Here is a 21,763-nt window from a genome sequence, read left to right on the forward strand (position 1 = left end):
AATCGGATGGGCCAAGTCGAGAGTGTACGCAGGTCTACCGATGATAGTGAATCCAAGACGTCGGACTGTTGCAGACATCGCTACCCTCGAGTGTGGTCAGACATTGTCACGTGTGGACGAACTCTGGGATTCGAAACTCGATTACAGCACACTGTTTCTCCTGTACCTGCGTATCTACGCTTCACACCGTCATGTTAGATACTACAAGCCGGAACCCTCCAGCTGCATAGTACTCTAGATATGTACAGGGTTATTACAAATGATTGAAGCGATTTCACAGCTCTACAATAACTTTATTATGTGAGATATTTTTGCAATGCTTTGCACGCACATACAAAAACTCAAAAAGTTTTTTTAGGCATTGACAAATGTTCGATATGTGCCCCTTTAGTGATTCGGCAGACATCAAGCCGATAATCAAGTTCCTCCCACACTCGGCGCAGCATGTCCCCATCAATGAGTTCGAAAGCATCGTTGATGCGAGCTCGCAGTTCTGGCACGTTTCTTGGTAGAGGAGGCTTAAACACTAAATCTTTCACATAACCCCACAGAAAGAAATCGCATGGGGTTAAGTCGGGAGAGCGTGGAGGCCATGACATGAATTGTTGATCATGATCTCCACCACGGCCGATCCATCGGTTTTCCAATCTCCTGTTTAAGAAATGCTTCTGCTTTAGCCTTTTCCGTAAGATTTTCCAAACTGTCGGCTGCGGTACGTTTAGCTCCCTGCTTGCTTTATTCGTCGACTTAACGCGGCTACGCGTGAAACTTTCCCCTCACGCGTTCAACCGTTTCTTCGCTCACTGCAGGCCGACCCCTTGATTTCCCCTTACATAGGCATCCAGAAGCTTTAAACTGCGCATACCATCGCCGAATGGAGTTAGCAGTTCGTGGATCTTTGTTCAACTTCATTCTGAAGTGTCGTTGCACTGTTATGACTGACTGATGTGAGTGCATTTCAAGCACGACATACGCTTTCTCGGCTCCTGTCGCCATTTTGTCTCACTGCGCTCTCGAGCGCTCTGGCGGCAGAAACCTGAAGTGCGGCTTCAGCCGAACAAAACTTTATGAGTTTTTCTACGTATCTGTAGTGTGTCGTGACCATATGTCAGTGAATGGAGCTACAGTGAATTTATGAAATCACTTCAATCATTTGTAATAGCCCTGTACATATGGGGAGTGAATATGTAGAATGTTAAAAGTGTTCACATAAAAAATTCGGGGGTATTACCTTTCTCCACGCCCTCGCAAAGAAAGCCGGAATTGTTTAAATTTCAGTAGGAAGTCCCCCGCACAAGTGCAAGCAAAGGTGTGAGACTGCATTGCAAATACATACAAAAAATACGAACCATCATTGAGGGAAATAAACTGCCTACTCCGCGTTCGACCGCGAGCGTTGAACCTGGGTCCGAAGATTATATATGAACATGTGAACTATGGGTGCCTGCTGACTGATCATGAATCAGTGTGCATAAATGTCGCGATTCCTCGTTACCTGGTCGCTGTTGCTGAAGTTGCACCGTTATCCATACTTTTGTCTAGAAGTTTACGTCTGGGAACCTGACAAGCCATTCCAATCAGCATTTTACCTCATCATCGGAACCAAAAGTCCATTTGTCATTCGATTTCACCCTGTCGAACTGAGAGATTAAGAAACTTAATATGAGAAAGAGACTGCGTGTTGTGTTCGCTAGTGCTGAACAATCGGTGAGTGCAGGAATTCCACGTCGCTAGTGATCTACCAGGCAGCTAAACTACGAACACTCGGCTCAGAGTGTACCTCAGGTCTCATTGTCTGCTGTGAAAGCTGCTCTGAGTGCGGCAGGTGTAAGAGCCGGAGAACAGCGTGTGTTCCCGGAAGAGGGACGGAGGGTACAACGCCCAAGGAAACAGCGGCTGACGTGGCAGTTGTATGTACCGAGCCGGAAAGTATCCTTATCTGTCGAGGGAACGGCCGCGACGTGCCGTGACAGGGCGACGGGCTCTGAATAATTCATGCGCTGCTGACACCCAAACAATGTATTGTACTAGGCGGCCGGTCTCTGTCAGTAAGCTAGTAACTTCGAAGCAAGCCGAGCCCACGCCCACGCCCTTCAACCAGACTTGCTTTCTGGGACGCGAATCGAAGCTATAGTGTCACAATATACACAGGTCATACCACCGTCTCCGCAGGTAAAACTTCATATGCGTGAGTGTTAATGCGCAGTAGATAGGCGTAAGTAATAAAAACTTCACCAAAATGTTGACTTCTTGATTCTACAAAATAACTGTTGAACTAAAATACATGTAATAAAATGAAAAATAAGAATGACTAGAAACACACAAAAGAGAATCTTTGCATTTCCAGTACGTGAAATGTTTAGTTACCCTGAATGCAAACAAGGAGCAGAGAAAGGAAACCATACTTGAGGATAGCCGTAAGGGGATTTGATTCCCTTTCCTCTCGATTGCTGAAACATTGTGCTAAGTACTTAGTTCATTTTATCGGGACAGTAGAGTTCTTTTTTATTGTCATCATTCTTCTGACTGGTTTGATGCGCCACGAATTCCTCTCCTGTGCTAACCTCTTCATCTCAGAGTATCACTTGCAGCCTACAACCTTAATTATTTGCTGGAGGTATTTCAATCTCTGTCTTCCTCTACAGTTTTTGCCCTCTACAGCTTCCTCTAGTGCATGGAAGTTATTCCCTCATCCTGTCCCTTCTTCTTGTCAGTGTTTTCCACATATTCCTTTCCTCTCCGATTCTCCGTAGAACCTCCTCATTCCTCACCTTATCAGTCCACCCAATTTCCAACATTCGTCTGTAGTACCACATCTCAAATGTTTCGATTCTCCTTTGTTCCGGTTTTCCCACAGTCCATATTTCACTACCATACAATTCTCTACTCCAGACATACATTCTCAGAAATGTCTTCCTCAAATTAAGGCCGATATTTGATATTAGTAGACTTGTCTTGACCAGGATTGCCTTTTTTGCCATAGCTAGTCTGCTTATGATGTCCTCCATGCTCCGTCCATCATTGTTTTTCTTACTGATTAGGTAGCAGAACTCCTTAACTTGATCGACTTCGCAACCATCAATACTGATGTTAAGTTTCTTGCTGTTCTCATTTCTACTACTTCTCATTATATTCGTCTTTCTTCGATTTACTCTCCAGTGGCATCGTTGGAAATAAGCGACCATGCCAAAGACACTGCCTGATCAGAAATATTCAAGTGCATCATGTAATGTAGAGTCGACCACTAAGCGTCACGAAAATAGAGGGCTCCAAAAAGTAATGGCCAGCAAATATTAAGAGGATGTCAGTTTAACAAATACCTAAAATAATGTACGAGTATACGCCTCAAGAGAAGAGGAATCTTGGGCGTCCTGTTGCAGTCTACTTGAAATAGGCAAGGACGCCTGAACCGAAATTGGATGCGATGATGATGTTGTCACCAGAGGCGGATCCGCTTGAATAAAAGGCAGCGGAAATGATTGGTATGTGTGGTCAGTAGAGAAGCAGTAACAGTAGTATAGAATAACAATAGAATAAATAGAGAGCTCACTGGGTTCGAACATGGACTAATCATCTGATGTCATCTGAGTAATATATGCATTGGGCACTTCTGAACACTTCTAAGGCCTTCCAAGTCGACTGTTACTGATGTGATTATGAGGCGGAAACGCGAAGAAACAGCTACAGCTAAATCAAGACTAGGAAGAACTCATTTACTAATGGACAGGGAGGGAAGGGTGGGTGTAAAATTTCGCACTAAATCAGTGGAAGCAAAGTCTTGCGTTTTCCTAAGGGCTACCAGCGATCACCTAGCACAGTGGCTGTGCTTTGGGACCTAAACAGAATGGGCTACAACGCTTAAGCTGCTTCTACGACACACTTTCTGTGGTGAGTGTCAAGCGACGCTTCAGGTGCAGTAAATACTGACGCCGCTGGACAGTGGATGACTACAAACGAGTGATTTAGAACCATGAATCATGCTACATCCTGTGACAATCCGATGGGATATTTAGTCTCTAAAATTAAGTATGGAGGAGACGATGTAATAATACTGGAGTCTTTTTCATGGGTAAGATGTGGCCACCTCACTGCGCTTAAAAAAATGCTGAATGCAGAAGATAGGAACACGTTTCACTGCATGTTGAACTGTGTACAATAGAGGAACAGCACGCAGATGATGATCGTATCAGCATCACAGTGCACCCTGCCTTAAAGCAGCATCTGTGAATTAAAACTGAAACAATTGAGCCCTCGGTCACAATTTTTAGTCATATTTACCAGGTTTCAACACTTCCTTCATCAGAATTTAGACATTTAAAGAGGTCTACAACATGATTACAAATTTATGAGAAAATTTTTCTTATAGAAATAAAGTGTAAGTATTGACTGACAATAGAGACAGCAGTTACATGTCACGTATAAAATAAATAACAGGCCAAAATATTTAAAAGGAATGTGTGAAGGCGAGCCTCTAAAGGCTGCTCATACCTTAAATATTTTGTAACTAAAGCCCTTCTGGCCTGTTATTTATTTTGTACGTGACATGTAAGTACTGCCTCTGTCTAGTACTGTCAGTCAGTACATACACGTTTCTTTATATAAAAAATGTTTTTCTTCACATAAATTTGTAATCATGTTGTAGACCACTTCAATGTCTAAATTCTGTTGAAGGCACTCTTAGAAATATTTAAACGTGGTTGTTGTTGTTGTTGTGGTCTTCAGTCCTGAGACTGGTTTGATGCAGCTCTCCATGCTACTCTATCCTGTGCAAGCTTCTTCATCTCCCAGTACCTACTGCAACCTACATCCTTCAGAATCTGTTTAATGCATTCATCTCTTGGTCTCATTCTACGATTTTTACCCTCCACGCTGCCCTCCAATACTAAATTGGTGATCCCTTGATGCCTCAGAACATGTCCTACCAACCGATCCCTTCTTCTAGTTAAGTTGTGCCACAAACTTCTCATCTCCCCAATCCTATTCAATACCTCCTCATTAGTTATGTGATCTACCCATCTAATCTTCAGCATTCTTCTGTAGCACCACATTTCGAAAGCTTCTAATCTCTTCTTGTTGAAGCTATTTATCGTCCAAGTTTCACTTCCATATATGGCTACACTCCATACAAATACTTTCAGAAACGAATTCCTGACATTTAAATCTATACTCGATGTCAACAAATTTTTCTTCTTCAGAAACGCTTTCCTTGCCATTGCCAGTCTACATTTTATATCCTCTCTACTTCGACCATCATCAGTTATTTTGCTCCCCAAATAGCAAAACTCCTTTACTACTTTAAGTGTCTCATTTCCTAATCTAATTCCCTCAGATTCACCCGATTTAATTCAACTACATTCCACTATCCTCGTTTTGCTTTTGTTGATGTTCACCTTATAACCTCCTTTCATGACACTATTCATTCCGTTCAACTGCTCTTCCCAGTCCTTTGCTGCCTCTGACGGAATTACAATGTCATCGGCGAACCTCAAAGATTTTATTTCTGCTCCATGGATTTTAATACCTACTCCGAATTTTTCTTTTGTTTCCTTTACTGCTTGCTCAATATACAGATTGAATAACATCCGGGATAGGCTACAAACCTGTCTCACTCCCTTCCCAACCACTGATTCCCTTTCGTGCCCCTCGATTCTTATAACTACCATCTGCTTTCTGTACAAATTGTAAATAGCCTTTCGCTCCCTGTATTTTACCCCTGCCACCTTCAGAATTTGAAAGACCGTATTCCAGTGAACATTGTCAAAAGCTTTCTCTAAGTCTACAAATGCTAGAAACGTAGGTTTGCCTTTCCTTAATCTTTCTTCTAAGATAAGTCGTAGGGTCAGTATTGCCTCACGTGTTCCAACATTTCTACGGCATGCAAACTGATATTCCCCGAGGTCAGCTTCTACCAGTTTTTCCATTCGTCTGTAGAGAATACGCGTTAGTATTTTGCATCCGTGACTTATTAAACTGATTGTTCGGTATTTTTCACATCCGTCAGCACCTGCTTTCTTTGGGATCGGAATTATTGTATTCTTCTTGAAGTCTGAGGGTATTTCGCCTGTCTCATACATCGTGCTCACCAGATGGTAGAGTTTTGTCAGGACTGGCTCTCCCAAGGACGTCAGTAGTTCTAATGGAATGTTGTCTACTCCCGGGGCCTTGTTTCCACTTAGGTCTTTCAGTGCTCTGTCAAACTCTTCACGCAATATCACATCTCCCATTTCATCTTCATCTACATCCTCTTCCATTTCCATAATATTGTCCTCAAGTACATTGCCCTTGTATAGACCCTCTATATACTCCCCCCACCTTTCTGCTTTCCCTTCTTCGCTTAGATCTGGGTTTCCATCAAAGCTCTTGATATTCATGTAAGTGGTTCTCTGTTCTCCAAAGATCTCTTTAATTTTCCTGTAGGCAGTATCTATCTTACCACTAGTGAGATAACCCTCTACATCCTTACATTTGTCCTCTAGCCATCTATGCTCAGTCATTTTGCACTTCCTGTCGATCTCGTTTTTGAGACGTTTGTATTTCTTTTTGCCTGCTTCATTTACTGCATTTTTATATTTCCTCCTTTCATCCATTAAATTCAGTATTTCTTCTTTTACCCAAGGATTTCTACTAGTCCTCGTCTTTTTACCTACTAGGTCCTCTGCTGCCTTCACTACTTCATCCCTCAGAGCTACCCATTCCTTATCTACTCTACTTCTTTCCCCCATTCCTGTCAATTGCTCCCTTATGCTCTCCCTGAAACTCTCTACAACCTCTGGTTGTTTCAGTTTATCCAGGTTCCACCTCCTTAAATTTCCACCTTTTTGCAGTTTCTTCAGATTTAATCTACTGTTCATAACCAATAGATTGAGATCAGAGTCCACATCTGCACCTGGAAATGTCTTACAATTTAAAACCTGGTTCCTAAATCCCTGTGTTACCATTATGTAATCTATCTGAAACCTGTCAGTATCTCCAGGCTTCTTCCATGTATACAATCTTCTTTTATCATTCTTGAACCAAGTGTTAGGTATGATTAAGTTGTGCTCTGTGCAAAATTCTATGAGGCGGCTTCCTCTTTCGTTTCTTAGTCCCAGTCCATTTTCACCTACTACGTTTCCTTCTCTCCCTTTTCCTACTACCGAATTCCAGTCACCCATGACTATTAAATTTTCGTCTCCCTTCACTATCTGAATAATATCTTTTATTTCATCATACATTTCTTGAATTACTTCGTCATCTGCAGAGCTAGTTGGCATATGAACTTGTACTACGGTAGTAGGCGTGGGCTTCGTGTCTATCTTGGCCACAATAATGCGTTCACTATGCTGTTTGTAGTAGCTTACCCGCACTCCTATTTTTTTATTCATTATTAAACCGACTCCTGCATTACCCCTCTTTGATTTTGTATTTATAAGCCTGTATTCACCTGACCAGAAGTCTCGTTCCTGCTGCCACCGAACTTCACTAATTCCCACTATATCTAACTTTAACCTATCCATTTCCCTTTTTAAATTTTCTAACCTACCTGCCCGATTAAGGGATCTGACATTCCACGCTCCGATCCGTGGAACGCCAGTTTTCTTTCTCCTGACAACAACGTCCTCTTGAGTAGTCCCCGCCCGGAGATCCGAATGGGGGACTATTTTACCTCTGGAATATTTTACCCAAGAGGACGCCATCACCATTTAATCATACAGTAAAGCTGCATGCCCTCGGGAAAAATTACGGCTGTAGTTTCCCCTTGCTTTCAGCCGTTCGCAGTACCAGCACAGCAAGGCTGTTTTGGTTAGTGCTACACGGCCAGATCAGTCAATCATCCATACTGTTGCCCCTGCAACTACTGAAAAGGCTGCTGGCCCTCTTCAGGAACCACACGTTTGTCTGGCCTCTCAACAGATACCCCTCCGTTGTGGTTGCACCTGCGGTACGGCTATCTGTATCGCTGAGGCACGCAAGCCTCCCCACCAACGGCAAGGTCCATGGTTCTTGGGGAGGAAACGTGGTAAATAAGACTAAAAAATTGTGACCGAGGGCTCATTTGTTTCAATTTCAAGTTATAAACGGTCACTGAACCAAGAAGCCACGTTTCCATCTGTGAGTGATGTGGGGAATAACATTTCTGAAATAGACAGGCCTGTTAGAGCCCCAACTTCGACCCAATGGAACAGCTTTGGGATTAGTTAGAGCGTCCACTTCACTCCGCAGCGTAGATGCTACGGTGTCTGCTTTCTGCTCTTGAGGAAAAATGCGTAACGCCCCACCCGTTGCTTGTCCGATTTTTGCGTAAAATTAGTGGGATATAGGCGAGAGCACGTACAGGAAAGCCCGTCCAGCTACCCACTTCTCTGTTTTGGTAAACACTTGAACACCTGCAGGCGCACGTCCTTCAGAGGTTGGCGACCGCTGTGTCCTCTCTAAACGTGTTACAGAAATCCCCCAGTTCACCACTCATACCGTTAGTCTGTGGCCTTCGGCGGCTAGGCGCGGAGGTAGCCGAGCTCTCTCCCGCGTACTGCCTTTCCGCAAAATCTTATAATTACAGAATCGCGGAATTCTCGCGTGCCGATGCGTTTCCACATAGATTTCCTACACCGTAATTTAGAGTATTACTCCAACAAAACCTGAAGTGTCACGTTAAATGGACTCATGTAAGATGCAAGGCCGTAGCCACCTTACAACTGTGCTGCCATTCCTCCACAGTTATTCACAAACCTCAATGAATGTGTTCCCGTCAGAGTTCAGCCCTTCATAAAGACGAACATGGACATACCATATCAATGTCAGTAATAGTTGTGCTTATATTTCTGATCAGATGTGACGTCTATACTGAATATTTATAGATAATATCAGGCTGCTCAGTTTTATTTACGAGGACCATTCGGAAAGTAAGTTCCGATCGGTCGCGAAATAGAAACCACTGTGAAAATCAAATATGTTTTATTTGCAGCAGCTAGCTACACAATCCATTCACTTCTCTTCGTAGTCACCGCTCCGACTTTGACATTGGTTGTAGCGCTGTACCAGCTTTCCAATGCCCTCATGAACCATGGACTTTGCCGTTGGTGGGGAGGCTTGCGTGCCTCAACAATACAGATAGCCGTACCGTAGGTGCAACCACAATGGAGGGGTATCTGTTGAGAGGCCAGACAAACGTGTGGTTCCTGAAGAGGGGCAACAGCCTCTTCAGTAGTTGAAGGGGCAACAGTCTGGATAATTGACTGATGTGGCCTTGTAACACTAACCAAAACGGCCTTGCTGTTCTGGAACTGCGAACGGCTGAAAGCAAGGGGAAACTACAACCGCAATTTTTACCGAGGGCATGCAGGTTTACTGCATTATTAAATGATGATGGCATCCTCTTGGGTAAAATATTCCGGAGGCAAAATAGTCCCCCATTCGGGCGGGGACTACTCAAGAGGACGTTGTTGTCAGGAGAAAGAAAACTGGCGTTCTACGGATCGGAGAGTGGAATGTCAGATAATTTAAACGGGGAGGTATGTTAGAAAGTTTAAAAAGGGAAATGGATAGGTTAAAGTTAGATACAGTGGGAATTAGTGAAGTTCCATGGCAGGGGGAACAAGAAATTTGGTCAGGTGATGGCTCTGAGCACTACGGGACTTAACATCTGAGGTCATCAGTCCCCCAGAACTTAGAACTACTTAAACCTAACTAACCTAAGGACATCACACACATCCATGTCCGAGGCAGGATTCGAACCTGCGACCGTAGCAGTCGCGCGGTTCCGGACTGCAGCGCCTAGAACCGCGTGTCCACCTCGGTCGGCTTGGTCAGGTGAATACAGGTTTATAAATAGAAAATCAAACAGGGGTAATGCAGGAGCAGGTTTAATAATGAATAGAAAGATAGGAGTGCTGCCAGCTACTACAAACAGCATAGTGAATGCATTATTGTGGCCAAGATAGACACGAAGCCCACGCCTACTACAGTAGTACAAGTGTATATGCCAACTAGCTCTGGAGATGAAGAAATTGATGAAATGTATGATGAGATAAAAGAAATTATTCAGGTAGTGAAGGGAGACGAAAATTTAATAGTCATCGGTGGCTGGAATTCAAGAGTAGGAAAAGGGAGAGAAGGAAACATAGTGGGCGAATATGGATTGGTGCTAAGAAATGGAAGAGGAAGCCACCTGGTAGAATATTGCGCAGAGCATACCTTAATCATAGCTAACACTTGATTTAAGAATCATGAAAGAAGGTTGTACATATGGAAAAATCCTGGAGATACTAAAAGGCATCAGATAGATCACATAATTGTAAGACAGGGATTTAGGAACCAGGTTTTAAATTGTGAGACATTTCCACGGGCAGATGTGGACTCTGACCACAATCTATTGGTTATGAACTTTAGATAAAAACTGAAGAAACTGCAATAAGGTGGGAATTTAATGAGATGGGACCTGGATAAACTGAAAGAACCAGAGGTTGTACAGAGTTTCAGGGAGAGCATAAGGGAACAATTGACAGGAATGGGGGAAAGAAATACAGTAGATTAAGAATGGGTAGCTTTGAGGGATAAAATAGTGAAGACAGCAGAACATCAAATAGTCCGCAGCTCGTGGTCGTGCGGTAGCGTTCTCGCTTCCCGCGCCCGGGATTCCCGGGTTCGATACCCGGTGGGGTCAGGGATTTTCTCTACCTCGTGATGACTGGGTGTTGTGTGATGTCCTTAGGTTAGTTAGGTTTAAGTAGTTCTACGTTCTAGGGGACTGATGACCGTAGATGTTAAGTCCCATAGTGCTCAGAGCCATTTGAACCATTTGAAGAACATCAAATAGGTAAAAAGACGAGGGCTAGTAGAAACCCTTGGGTAACAGAAGAAATATTGAATATAATTGATGAAAGGAGAAAATATAAAAATGCAGTAAACGAAGCAGGCAAAAAGGAATACAAGCGTCTCAAAAATGATATCGACAGGAAGTGCAAAATGGCTAAGCATGGATGGCTAGAGGACAAATGTAATGATGTAGAGGCTTATCTCACTCGGGGTAAGATAGATACTGCCTACAGGAAAATTAAAAAGAGCTTTGATGGAAGCCCAGTTCTAAGCATAGAAAGGAAAGCAGAAAGGTGGAAGGAGTATATAGAGGGTCTATACAAGGGCGATGTAATTGAGGAAATATTATGGAAATGGAAGAGGATGTAGATGAAGATGAAATGGGAGATGTGATATTGCGTGAAGAGTTTGACAGAGCACTGAAAGACCTAAGTGGAAACAAGGCCCCGGGAGTAGACAACATTCCATTAGAACTACTGACGTCCTTGGGAGAGCCAGTCCTGACAAAACTCTACCATCTGGTGAGCACGATGTATGAGACAGGCGAAATGCCCTCAGACATCAAGAAGAAAATAATAAACCCAATCCCAAAGAAAGCAGGTGCTGACAGATGTGAAAATTACCGAACAATCAGTTTCATAAGTCACAGCTGCAAAATACTAACGCGAATTCTTTAGAGACGAATGGAAAAACTGATAGAAGCCGACCTCGGGGAAGATCAGTTTGGATTCCGCAGAAATGTTGGACACGTTTGGCAATACTGACCCTACGACTTATCTTGGAAGAAAGATTAAGGAAAGGCAAACCTACGTTTCTAGCATTTGTAGACTTAGAGAAAGCTTTTGATAATGTTGACTGGAATACTCTCTTTCAAATTCTGAAGGTGGCAGGGGTAAAATACAGGGAGCGAAAGGCTATTTACAATTTGTACAGAAAGCAGATGGCAGTTGTAAGAGTCGAGGGACACGAAAGGGGAGCAGTGGTTGGGAAGGAAGTGAGAAAGGGTTGTAGCCTATCCCCGATGTTATTCAATCTGTATGTAGAGCAAGCAGTGAAGGAAACAAAAAAAAATTCGGAGTAGTTATTAAAATCCATGGAGAAGAAATAAAAACTTTGAGGTTCGCCGATGACATTGTAATTCTATCAGAGACAGCAAAGGACTGGGAAGAACAGTTGAACGGAATGGACAGTGTCTTGAAAGGACGGTATAAGATGAACATCAACAAAAGCAAAACGAGGATAATGGAATGTAGTCGAATTAAGTCGGGTAATGCTGAGGGAATTAGATTAGGAAATGAGACACTCAAAGTAGTAAAGGAGTTTTGCTATTTGGGGAGCAAAATAACTGATGATGGTCGAAGTAGAGAGGATATAAAATGTAGACTGGCAATGGCAAGGAAAGCGTTTCTGAAGAAGAAAAATTTGTTAACATCGAGTATAGATTTAAACGTCAGGAAGTTGTTTCTGAAAGTATTTGTATTGAGTGTAGCCATGTTTGGAAGTGAAACGTGGACGATAAATAGCGTAAACAAGAAGAGAATAGGAGCTTTCGAAATGTGGTGCTAGAGAAGAATGATGAATATTAGATGGGAGGATCACATAACTAATGAGGAGGTATTGAATAGAAATGTGGAGAAGAGGAGCTTGTGGCCAAACTTGACTAGAAGAAGGAATCGGTTGGCAGGACATATTCTGAGACATCGAGGAATCACCAATTTAGTATTGGATGCAGCGTGGAGGGTAAAAATCGTAGAGAGAGACCAAGAGATGAATACACTAAGCAGATTCAGAAGGATGTAGGCTGCACTAGGTACTGGGAGATGAAGAGGCTTGCACAGGATAGAGTAGCATGGAGAGCTGCATCAAACCAGTCTCAGGACTGAAGACCACAACAAACAACGTCCTAGAAGGCAGCCACCAGTGCTTTACCGCCAGTTCTGTACGCTGATCTACAGCTCGTTGTCTGTGCCAAATCGTTGTCTTCGTAGACAGCAAATCATCTGAGCAGAGAAGAAACACAGCAGGAGCCAATTACGGGCTGTACTGTGGGTGATCAAACACTTCCCATCGGAAACGCTGCAGGAGCATCTTCATTGCCCCTGCAGAGTGCGGCCGAGAATTGTCACGAAGAAGGAACCGTATGACAATAATGTTATGTGAGGTCCATGACATAAGGCGAAATCTCTCACCAGGCCCTTATACTAGGCGGGAGACATTATTTTCTAGGCATCTTTACGATCTCATTCCAGATATCCCAGTTTATATATCCTGTTAATTAATGTGAAATTCAGTTTCAGAATTAAATTATCTCCGGCCAAAACAGTGAATCTATACTGAATATCTACAGAACACCATCAACGCCAAATATAAGTTTTCATGTGTTTTCAAGTCTTCTCCAAACCATTACATAGTAACATTGCGGTGTATATAACACAGAGAATCATGCTGAGTAGCAGCAAATTTAGAAACAGGAACCGCACCGAGATCATACCAGCAGGTGTTCCAAGATTTGATACTACTGCGTAGAAAAAAACTGCCGCGCGGAATTAGCCGAGCAGTCTCAGGCGCTGCAGTCATGGACTGTGCGGCTAGTCCCGGCGAAGGTTCGGGTCCTCCCTCGGGCATGGGTGTGTGTGTGTTTGTCCTTAGGATAATATAGGTTAAATAGTGTGTAAGCTTAGGGACTGATGACCTTAGCAGTTAAGTCCCATAAGATTTCACACAAATTTCAACATTTTTTTAGAAGAAAACTGTACTTAGGCCACAACACATATGAATTGCTTTATAACCAAAAATAAATTATACAAAGACAAGATTAAAACAGACAAATAAATACTTGTAAGAGAAAATGTGATGAGTGTCCAGTACAATATGTTGGTCTGACTCGTCAAATTCCGTTCAAGGTTCAAGGAGTATATAAGTGCCTTCTGACACTAAAATGTTTCCAAGACCTGTCACGCAAATGACAAAAGAGATAATTCTGATGACGGCAATAATCTGGTTAAGCATCGAAGAATAAAAAAAATCTACAAAAGAACCCGTAGATGATAATGAAAAGTATCGTACATAACAAAAATGGATCAAACATTCTTAATAATCAAGGAGAAACAGAGCTTCTAAAAACCTTCACAGATGCTCTAGTTTGTGCTACCATTCCACTGCACCAGTCATGACTAAGAAAACCATCACACGTCTCCTAATCTATAAAATACATTCGCTACAAAAATAACATATTCAATAAATTAAAAGAAGTTGTGAAAGAACGGTTCAAAGATGTAAAGGCTTGATCTGTAATATTTACATTTACGTACGTTTCAATGTTAAGGTGAGTGCTTTGGTAGATCAATGATCTGTGCAGCTTGCTGGAAGACTTGGTAACTCTGACTATTTAGAGTACTTCACAACTGTTGTAGTAACGTAAGACACACAATAACTATTTTATGGCAATAAGAATTTAAAGTAGACGTCTGACTGCATCTAACTTAAAAAAAGGATTATTGGGGTTATTCAAAAGGAAACGAGACGGAAGGTTTAAAATTAATACCGCCGAAGAGGCCGCAGTGCAATTGCCTACGGAAGAAGGTGCAATTCCTACAAGAGATCTAAGAGGGCAGAGGCCCCAAACTCGCGGCTAGAGGAACACGGGCGCATACCCATGTGATGACAGAGCGACCACGTGCACCTGTCGGCCGCCGCTGCTCTCGGTGCTGCTGAAAATACAGACACGGGGGCTTTCCGAGAAGAGCAAATCGCTTCAGGTACATTTCGTTGCAGTGATCATAAATTTATCAAACAATGGCATAATAAGAGCATTGAATGTCCGTCGCAGTTCCGACGCTCAGTCCGATCTCTGGGGCAATGGCCGCCACCGTAATTTGCTGGCTTTCGCCAAAGACCACATCTACCTACTGGATAATAATATCAGTAAATCTGAGTGACATTCGAATTCGTGCGTTATACAGCAACGACACCCGTCCTTCCTTGAACTAATTTGTGCCATGCCTTGACCCTTGCAACGGACATGCAATGATCGCCGTACACTTGCGTCATTCTTTCACGAACTTCCGTTCCCCGCTATAGTTTTGCTGTCAGGAAACGCTCTATACTGATTTGTGTTCCTCTTGAAGCCACCGTTTCTCTATTTTCAGCATGTTTGACAATCAAACGTTATATGGTCCTGAAGTTAAAAGTGACGCAGGAAGAGTGAGTACGCGCCATCACCTAAACAGGGAAACGGGGAAGATAAGCAGGTGACGGTGGAAGAGGTATTAACATAATGAAAAAGTGTGGTGGTTTCCCATGTTTTTGGATACTTCACAGCAGGGTGACTGTGTGCATCTACACTCTATAAAATAATATCTCCTTTCCTTGTTTTTATTTTCTTCCTCTCTTCTTTAATCAATTTTCTTCCTTTCTAGTGTTGCTGTAGAAATCTGTGGAGTTTTCACGGAATAACTGGTAGGGAAGTTAGTGAAATACCAAGTGATTACATCAAGTGAATAAATTGTTGATTTAAAGTGGTGGGAAGGTAGCTTGAGAAAAGTAAAGTAACACTTTTAACTTAAGGAGAATAAATTTGTCAAATACAGGGAAATGTATGAAGTCGGGAGGAAACAGAAACTAGGAATGAATGTGGTGTACCGAGGATAAGAGAAGCAACAATCCTGGGTATTGATGTGAGAGTAGCGTTGGTGTGGTTCAAGCTAAAAATGTTGAATGATGACTAAACATAAAGAAAATGCAGCTTACAAGTGCAGATATTGCATGATGATGTCATTTTTTTTAAGGAGATTGGCGGTTTGAATCACAGACAATGGAATAATCTGTAGATATTAGACAAAAGGCTGCGGAAACAGAGAGCGCCAGAGCAATATTAAGGTGAAGAAATGGTCGAGATTTTGCTGGAAAAAGTCCTGAGGGGGCGAAAGTATGAGCCACTGGTAGGAATGGTATGTGATAAGAATTGGTTGCAAGCTTCCAACGTTTTTCTCGTTATAACATACTAAAGTATTACTGAACTATCCAGGTATAGCAACCAAAAAAGGTGGTAAAAACATTGGTAGCAATTTGTGGTTTCAGGTACAACTGCAATGGCCAAAATTCAGAAATATGTGAACATTGCTGCCAACTGAGAAAGGAAGATATGAAGTAAGGACTGGTTCAGACAGCAGTGGTGGTGGAGAGGCCGTGGGTGTAATCACAGCAGGGTGGAGGCACAACAGTATCTTCCCCTAACCTGTGATTCTTTCTGAACATGTAGGTGGAGGAACAGGGTCATTACCCACATATCTTTTTGATCACAATTTTAACACTAGCGAGTGTACCTGTTGATGAATTAGGGTTCAGAGTGTTATTTAATGTGAATGAGTAGCAGCCAAACCAGCATGTACTCTGCATCGAGAGATAGTCTTTATGTAATTTGGTGTGTTAGAATTAGTTTTGTGTCTTTATCTGGTCTATAAGAACAGATTATTGGTACTGATGATTTCTTGCAATCATATGAATCGTTGATGTAACAGAAGAAACTGGTAATGCATAAAAAGATAATGAACTAGTCAGAACATAATGCCATGTGGTAGAGAACACATTTTTGAATTAAGCGAATTTGTGTGGAAATTATGCATATCTGTAATGTTAAGTAATAACAAAATCTGATGTTTTTGATAGTGTTACTCAATACTCATGGAAGTTGTAAAAATAATGGGGTCAAGGTGAGACAAGGTAGTGGTATGTCAACTCAACGCTCTCGCTAATTTCAGTCATTTGAGGATTGAAATAACGATGAAGAAGGTGAAAGACATGGAGCCTAAGTAAACTGTATAAGAATTTTCTTTTCACTTAGTTTATGAGATCATGAGATTATGAGACATTTGAAATTCGTCTACTGTGTTGTCCCCACTTTAAATGTTAAGTTTATCTCTAAACTCATTTCATTACTTTCGCCTCCCTTAGATTTACTCTCAATTCATATTCTGCACTGACTAGACTGTTCATTTCATTAATCACATACGGTAATTCATGATCACTCCGCTGAGGATGGCAATGTCATCATCTAATCATCGATATCACTTTACCCTAAATTTTAATCCCGCTCTTAACAGTTTTTTTCTGTTCCCATCATTGGTATTTCGAGGTATGGATTGAGCAATAGTGGCACACACTTTGTAATCCAAGCACTTCGTTCTTGGTCATCCGTTCTTCTCATTGCTCTTGGTTTTTCTACTTATTGTAGATAATCCATCTTTTCCTATAGCTTACTCCTATTTGTCTCTCAAGGTCGAACAACTTACACCATTTTACACCGTCGACTTATTTTTACAGGTTGACAGATCCTATGAACGTATGACATCTGTACTGCCTCTGCTGCCCTTATCTTCCAAAAGTCAAACCGATCGTCATCTAAAGCGTTCTTAATTTTCTTTTTCATTGTTCTTTATATTAACTGTGGAATAGAGATGTAGCTGTAGATGTATAACACTCATACATACTATATAAGCAGATGTACATATATATGAATGTATTGAAAGTATCCCGTAAGTTGTTTTAATATTGATCTAATTGTGTAGTCGGATGGTAAAATATCTGGTCAGCAACATGGATGCCTCAGCTGTTAAGCTGACTGTGCGACAGTTCTCTCACTTACCTGCCCTTGGTATCTTCGGGACTGTGTGGGGGGCATTTTTTCGAAAGTGTCAGAGTAACCCTTCAGACTCATAGATTTTAGGCACGATTTTAAATAATCACTTTCTTGCCAATTCCCACAACGATTTCAGAAATTCCGAAGGTATGTCGTCTGAACTATCTGCCTCATTTAATATTATGTCTTGCAAGGCTGTATTAAAGCCTGATTCTAAGAAAGGATTTCCTTATGTCATCCGTATCGACTCCCATTCATTCCGCAATCACTCCATCGTGCATAACAACGGCATTCACAATGCACTCTTAATGTCTGTGACTTAGCTTTCTGATTCACCGAACGTTATATTTTGATTCTTCCGTTTGTTGAGTCAGTCTTTCTGATGACCATTTCCTTTTCAATTTATTCACGTTTTTTTTTTTTTTTTTTTTTCGTGGAGTTATTTCACCTTGACATCCCTGCAGAGAATCAATTAAACTTGTTAGCCACACCAATGTTGTGCTGCATTACACTTTGTACTAGGTGTTTACAACATTGTCACTTACTTAATATAACGCCGCTCAGGGCAGCAGCGCGGACTGTGACAAGAAGTCTCCCTCGGGCATGGGTGTGTGTTTTGTCCGTAACGTAAGTTAGCTTAAGTTAGATTAAGTAGTGTGTAGGCTTAGGGACCGATGACCTAGGCAGTTTGTCTCATACGATCTTGCCACAAATTTAGAATTTATTTTTTTGATATAACAGGTTCACTGCAAACCATACCAGATTAAATAAACTTAGGCTGTGTGTTACATTACGGTGTTATTTTTTTTTAATAAAAGAAGAATGCCGTGTCTTCTCTTTCGGTCTGCTAACTGCAGTGGTATGCCACCTGTGGTGTCACCGCCAGACACCACACTTGCTAGGTGGTAGCTTTAAATCGGCCGCGGTCCATTAGTACATGTCGGACCCGCGTGTCGCCACTGTCAGTGATCGCAGACCGAGCGCCACCACACGGCAGGTCTCGAGACTTACTAGCACTCGCCCCAGTTGTAAGGACGACTTTGCTAGCGACTACACTGACGAAGCCTCGCTCCTTTGCAGAGCAGATAGTTAGAATAGCCTTCAGCTAAGTCAATGGCTACGACCTAGCAAGGCGCCATAGGAATTGATAGTTATCGTATGAAGCATGTCTCATCAAGAACGATGTATACAAACGATGGATTAAAGTTAAGTATTCCAGAAGCTACGTACTTTTCTTTATAGCATTCATTACGTATCCTGTTTCAGACCTATCTCTAGCCTGCGTGGGTTAACGCGTGCATATCGGCTTCCTCACTCAGGTAGTGTTCGTAGTGTTGGCTAGCTGCTAACACTACACCACCAAACACTTTTACTGTCACAACAATAACGTGGGTGATATTGCTGCTGTTGGTGCCACTGCTGGTGTATGGATACTTTTATCAGATAGTGTAAACTGCTACATTCCAGCATTTCTATTCCCCGATCACTACTTTGCATGCCGATCGTTTAATTCATTTCCGTGTTCTTAAGAACAAATAAAATTTACGTAGGTATTTTCGTTGACGGCCAGCAGCTTTGGGGCCATGGTAACACTGCTTCCCGTCAGTTGATCAAAGTTAAGCGCTATTGGGCTTGGGTACATCTTCGATGTGTGACCATCCGGGTCTGCCTCCCCCACCCTCACCTACCTTGGCCTCACCACTGTCCGTCACCTCACCTGGATCCCTAATCTCCGATATATCCAATCCAAAGCCCACAACCGCCTCCAACTCCTCAAAGTCCTTTCTGGCCGGACAAGGGGGTTTAACCCCTCTACCGTCCTCCACACCTACAAGCCCTTAATCTGTCCCATCCTCTGTTATGCCAGTCCCACCTGGATATTCACTCCCCCACCCCCAAATTCTATAATTCCCTCCAGATCCTCGGGCACCATGCACACCGCCTCTCCTTCCGTATACGCCTCCCACCCCCCACGTGGATCCTCTACGACCTGATTCCTTTCCCCCATCTGCTCCTATTCCTCGAACATATCCGCATACTCTACACCTCCCGCCGCCTTGATCCCCCTCATCCCCCTGTTGCTACTCTCCTCTCCAGTCCCCACCCTCTGCAGCACCTTCACTGTTGTGTCCCCCCTACCCTCCATCTCTACATCCTTCATCTCCTTTCCCAAGGTGGCTTGCTGGCCGAAGTGGCCGCGCGGTTCTGGCGCTGCAGTCTGGAACTTCGAGACCGCTACGGTCGCAGGTTCGAATCCTGCTTCGGGCATGGATGTGTGTGATGTCCTTAGGTTAGTTAGGTTTAACTAGTTCTAAGTTCTAGGGGACTAATGACCTCAGCAGTTGAGTCCCATAGTGCTCAGAGCCATTTGAACCATTTTTGAACCAAGGTGGCTTCCATCAACTCCCTCTCCCGGATGATGCCCTCTCTCCCTCCATCTATCCCTCCTATCAACTCTGATCCTCACCTCCCCCTCCTTTCCTCTGTCCTTTTCCCAGGCTCCCTCCTCTGCCCCTTCAATCCAGTTTCTCCCTGCCTACACTCTCTCTGCCTCCCTTCTCCTCCCCAAGTCCTTTTGCATTTCCTTCCTCTGCCTTTCCCCATTCCCTCTCGTGTCTGCCCTGGTCCCCCCTTCTGAGTCTTCTCCCTCCATGAGATGCCCCCCTCTTTCGATTTTCCTCTCCTCCCCCTTTTCTCCCCTTCATCTGTCCGAGTCCCCCGCCCCCCCCCCCCCATCTGCCCTTGCCTGTGGTGTGTCATCTTCGTGCTGTTTTAGTGCAGTGTATCCAGTGATTGTTAAGTGTTGTGTGTGTTTTGCGAACGGACATCATACTGTCGCTGTGTGTAATTTTTATATCTTTTTCTAACAGAAACCAGGCTGTTGCCATGTTTCTTAATTGTCTGTCTACTATTTTCCCTGTCTGCTCCCATTTTTTCCTGTTTGTAAACAGGGTGCACTCAGCCCTTGTGAGGCCAATGCTGTCTGACTGAGAAATAATGGTTCCAGTCGCGAACGCTGACAACTGTCAGAACAGCACTGTGCTGACCATGTACTCCTCGATGTCGACATACAGTGACGCCTATCGGCTTAGGAGGACACGGCGTTCGGTTGGTAACTTTGGGCATTCCGATAATTGTCTGGATGGAGTTTTTTTATTTTTAATTTTTTAAAGTATCATCGAATATCGACTGCATCACATCAGTCAACGAGCTAAGTGCATTTCAGCACGTTTTTCAGTTACGTAGCGTATCTTCATGGAAAACTGACTTTATTCCTCTTACTACTGACTACGCTTTTCACACTCGAATTTTGAATTATTAGTACCGAGTCTGACTGATGTATTTTTTCTGAACTACATGTTGTAAAGTCTATTGAAATGTCGTGTGGCTAGGGCCTCCCGTCGGGTAGAGCGTTCGCCTGGGGCAGGTCTTTCGATTTGACGCCACTTCGGCGACCTGCGTGTCGATGGGGATGAAGTGATGATGGTTAGGGCAACACAACACCCAGTCCATGAGCGCAGAAAATCTCCGACCCAGCCGGGAATCGAACCCGTGCCCTTAGGATTGACAGTCCGTCACGCTGACCACTCAGCTACCGGGGGCGGACGTAAAGTCTATTGATAACTACTTACATTGACAGGATTAACACTTTCAATGGGACACTACATCACCTCTAAATGAAAAGAAAGGGAATAAGTATGATGTATCCCACAGATATTTCCTCTCATTTACTTGTTTTTGATGTTACCTCTTGTCATGTCTAAATCATCATTTGTTACTTCCAAGTGTTTGTAAAACATGTGTCAGTTTCTAGCAAACTGTGAAAAGCCTTTTGCCGCCTATCTCTACAGGAAAAAACTTTTATTCTTGTCCAGTCAGCCTCTCGTAAACAGACTTTCGCATAATATCAGAAGCTGGTTCTGGAGAACGCCTCTACTTGCTGGTATTAACGGTATGTTTGTTTAACGCTGCGGTGTTGGGGATGAAGAGCAGCGCGGCCGTTGGGGGATTGTGGTGACGTAATTTGCCGGCGTGCCCGCGCGTCCCCCACCCCCGCACATAAAGGGGCGGCGAGCGCCAGAACGCCCCACACAGCGGGGGCTGGTAGGCTGTACCTTTTTTTTTCCCTCCCCGCGTCGCGTTGCTACTCACCACACTCCAAATTACCCCCGGGAAAATTTACTGCGGCGGCCCTAGCGCCAGCACACGGTGCACCCAGCACTCGGCTGGCCAGCGCACAGTTCTGCCGTTCTGTTCCGCAGGTGTGACGCCGATCTACGCAAAGTTTGCCAACTGAAAATTTTCTCCCGCTGATACGCACATTCGTGAGAG

This window comes from Schistocerca serialis, chromosome 2, assembly GCF_023864345.2.
Source record: "Schistocerca serialis cubense isolate TAMUIC-IGC-003099 chromosome 2, iqSchSeri2.2, whole genome shotgun sequence".
In the NCBI taxonomy this organism is placed as follows: Eukaryota; Metazoa; Arthropoda; class Insecta; order Orthoptera; family Acrididae; genus Schistocerca; species Schistocerca serialis.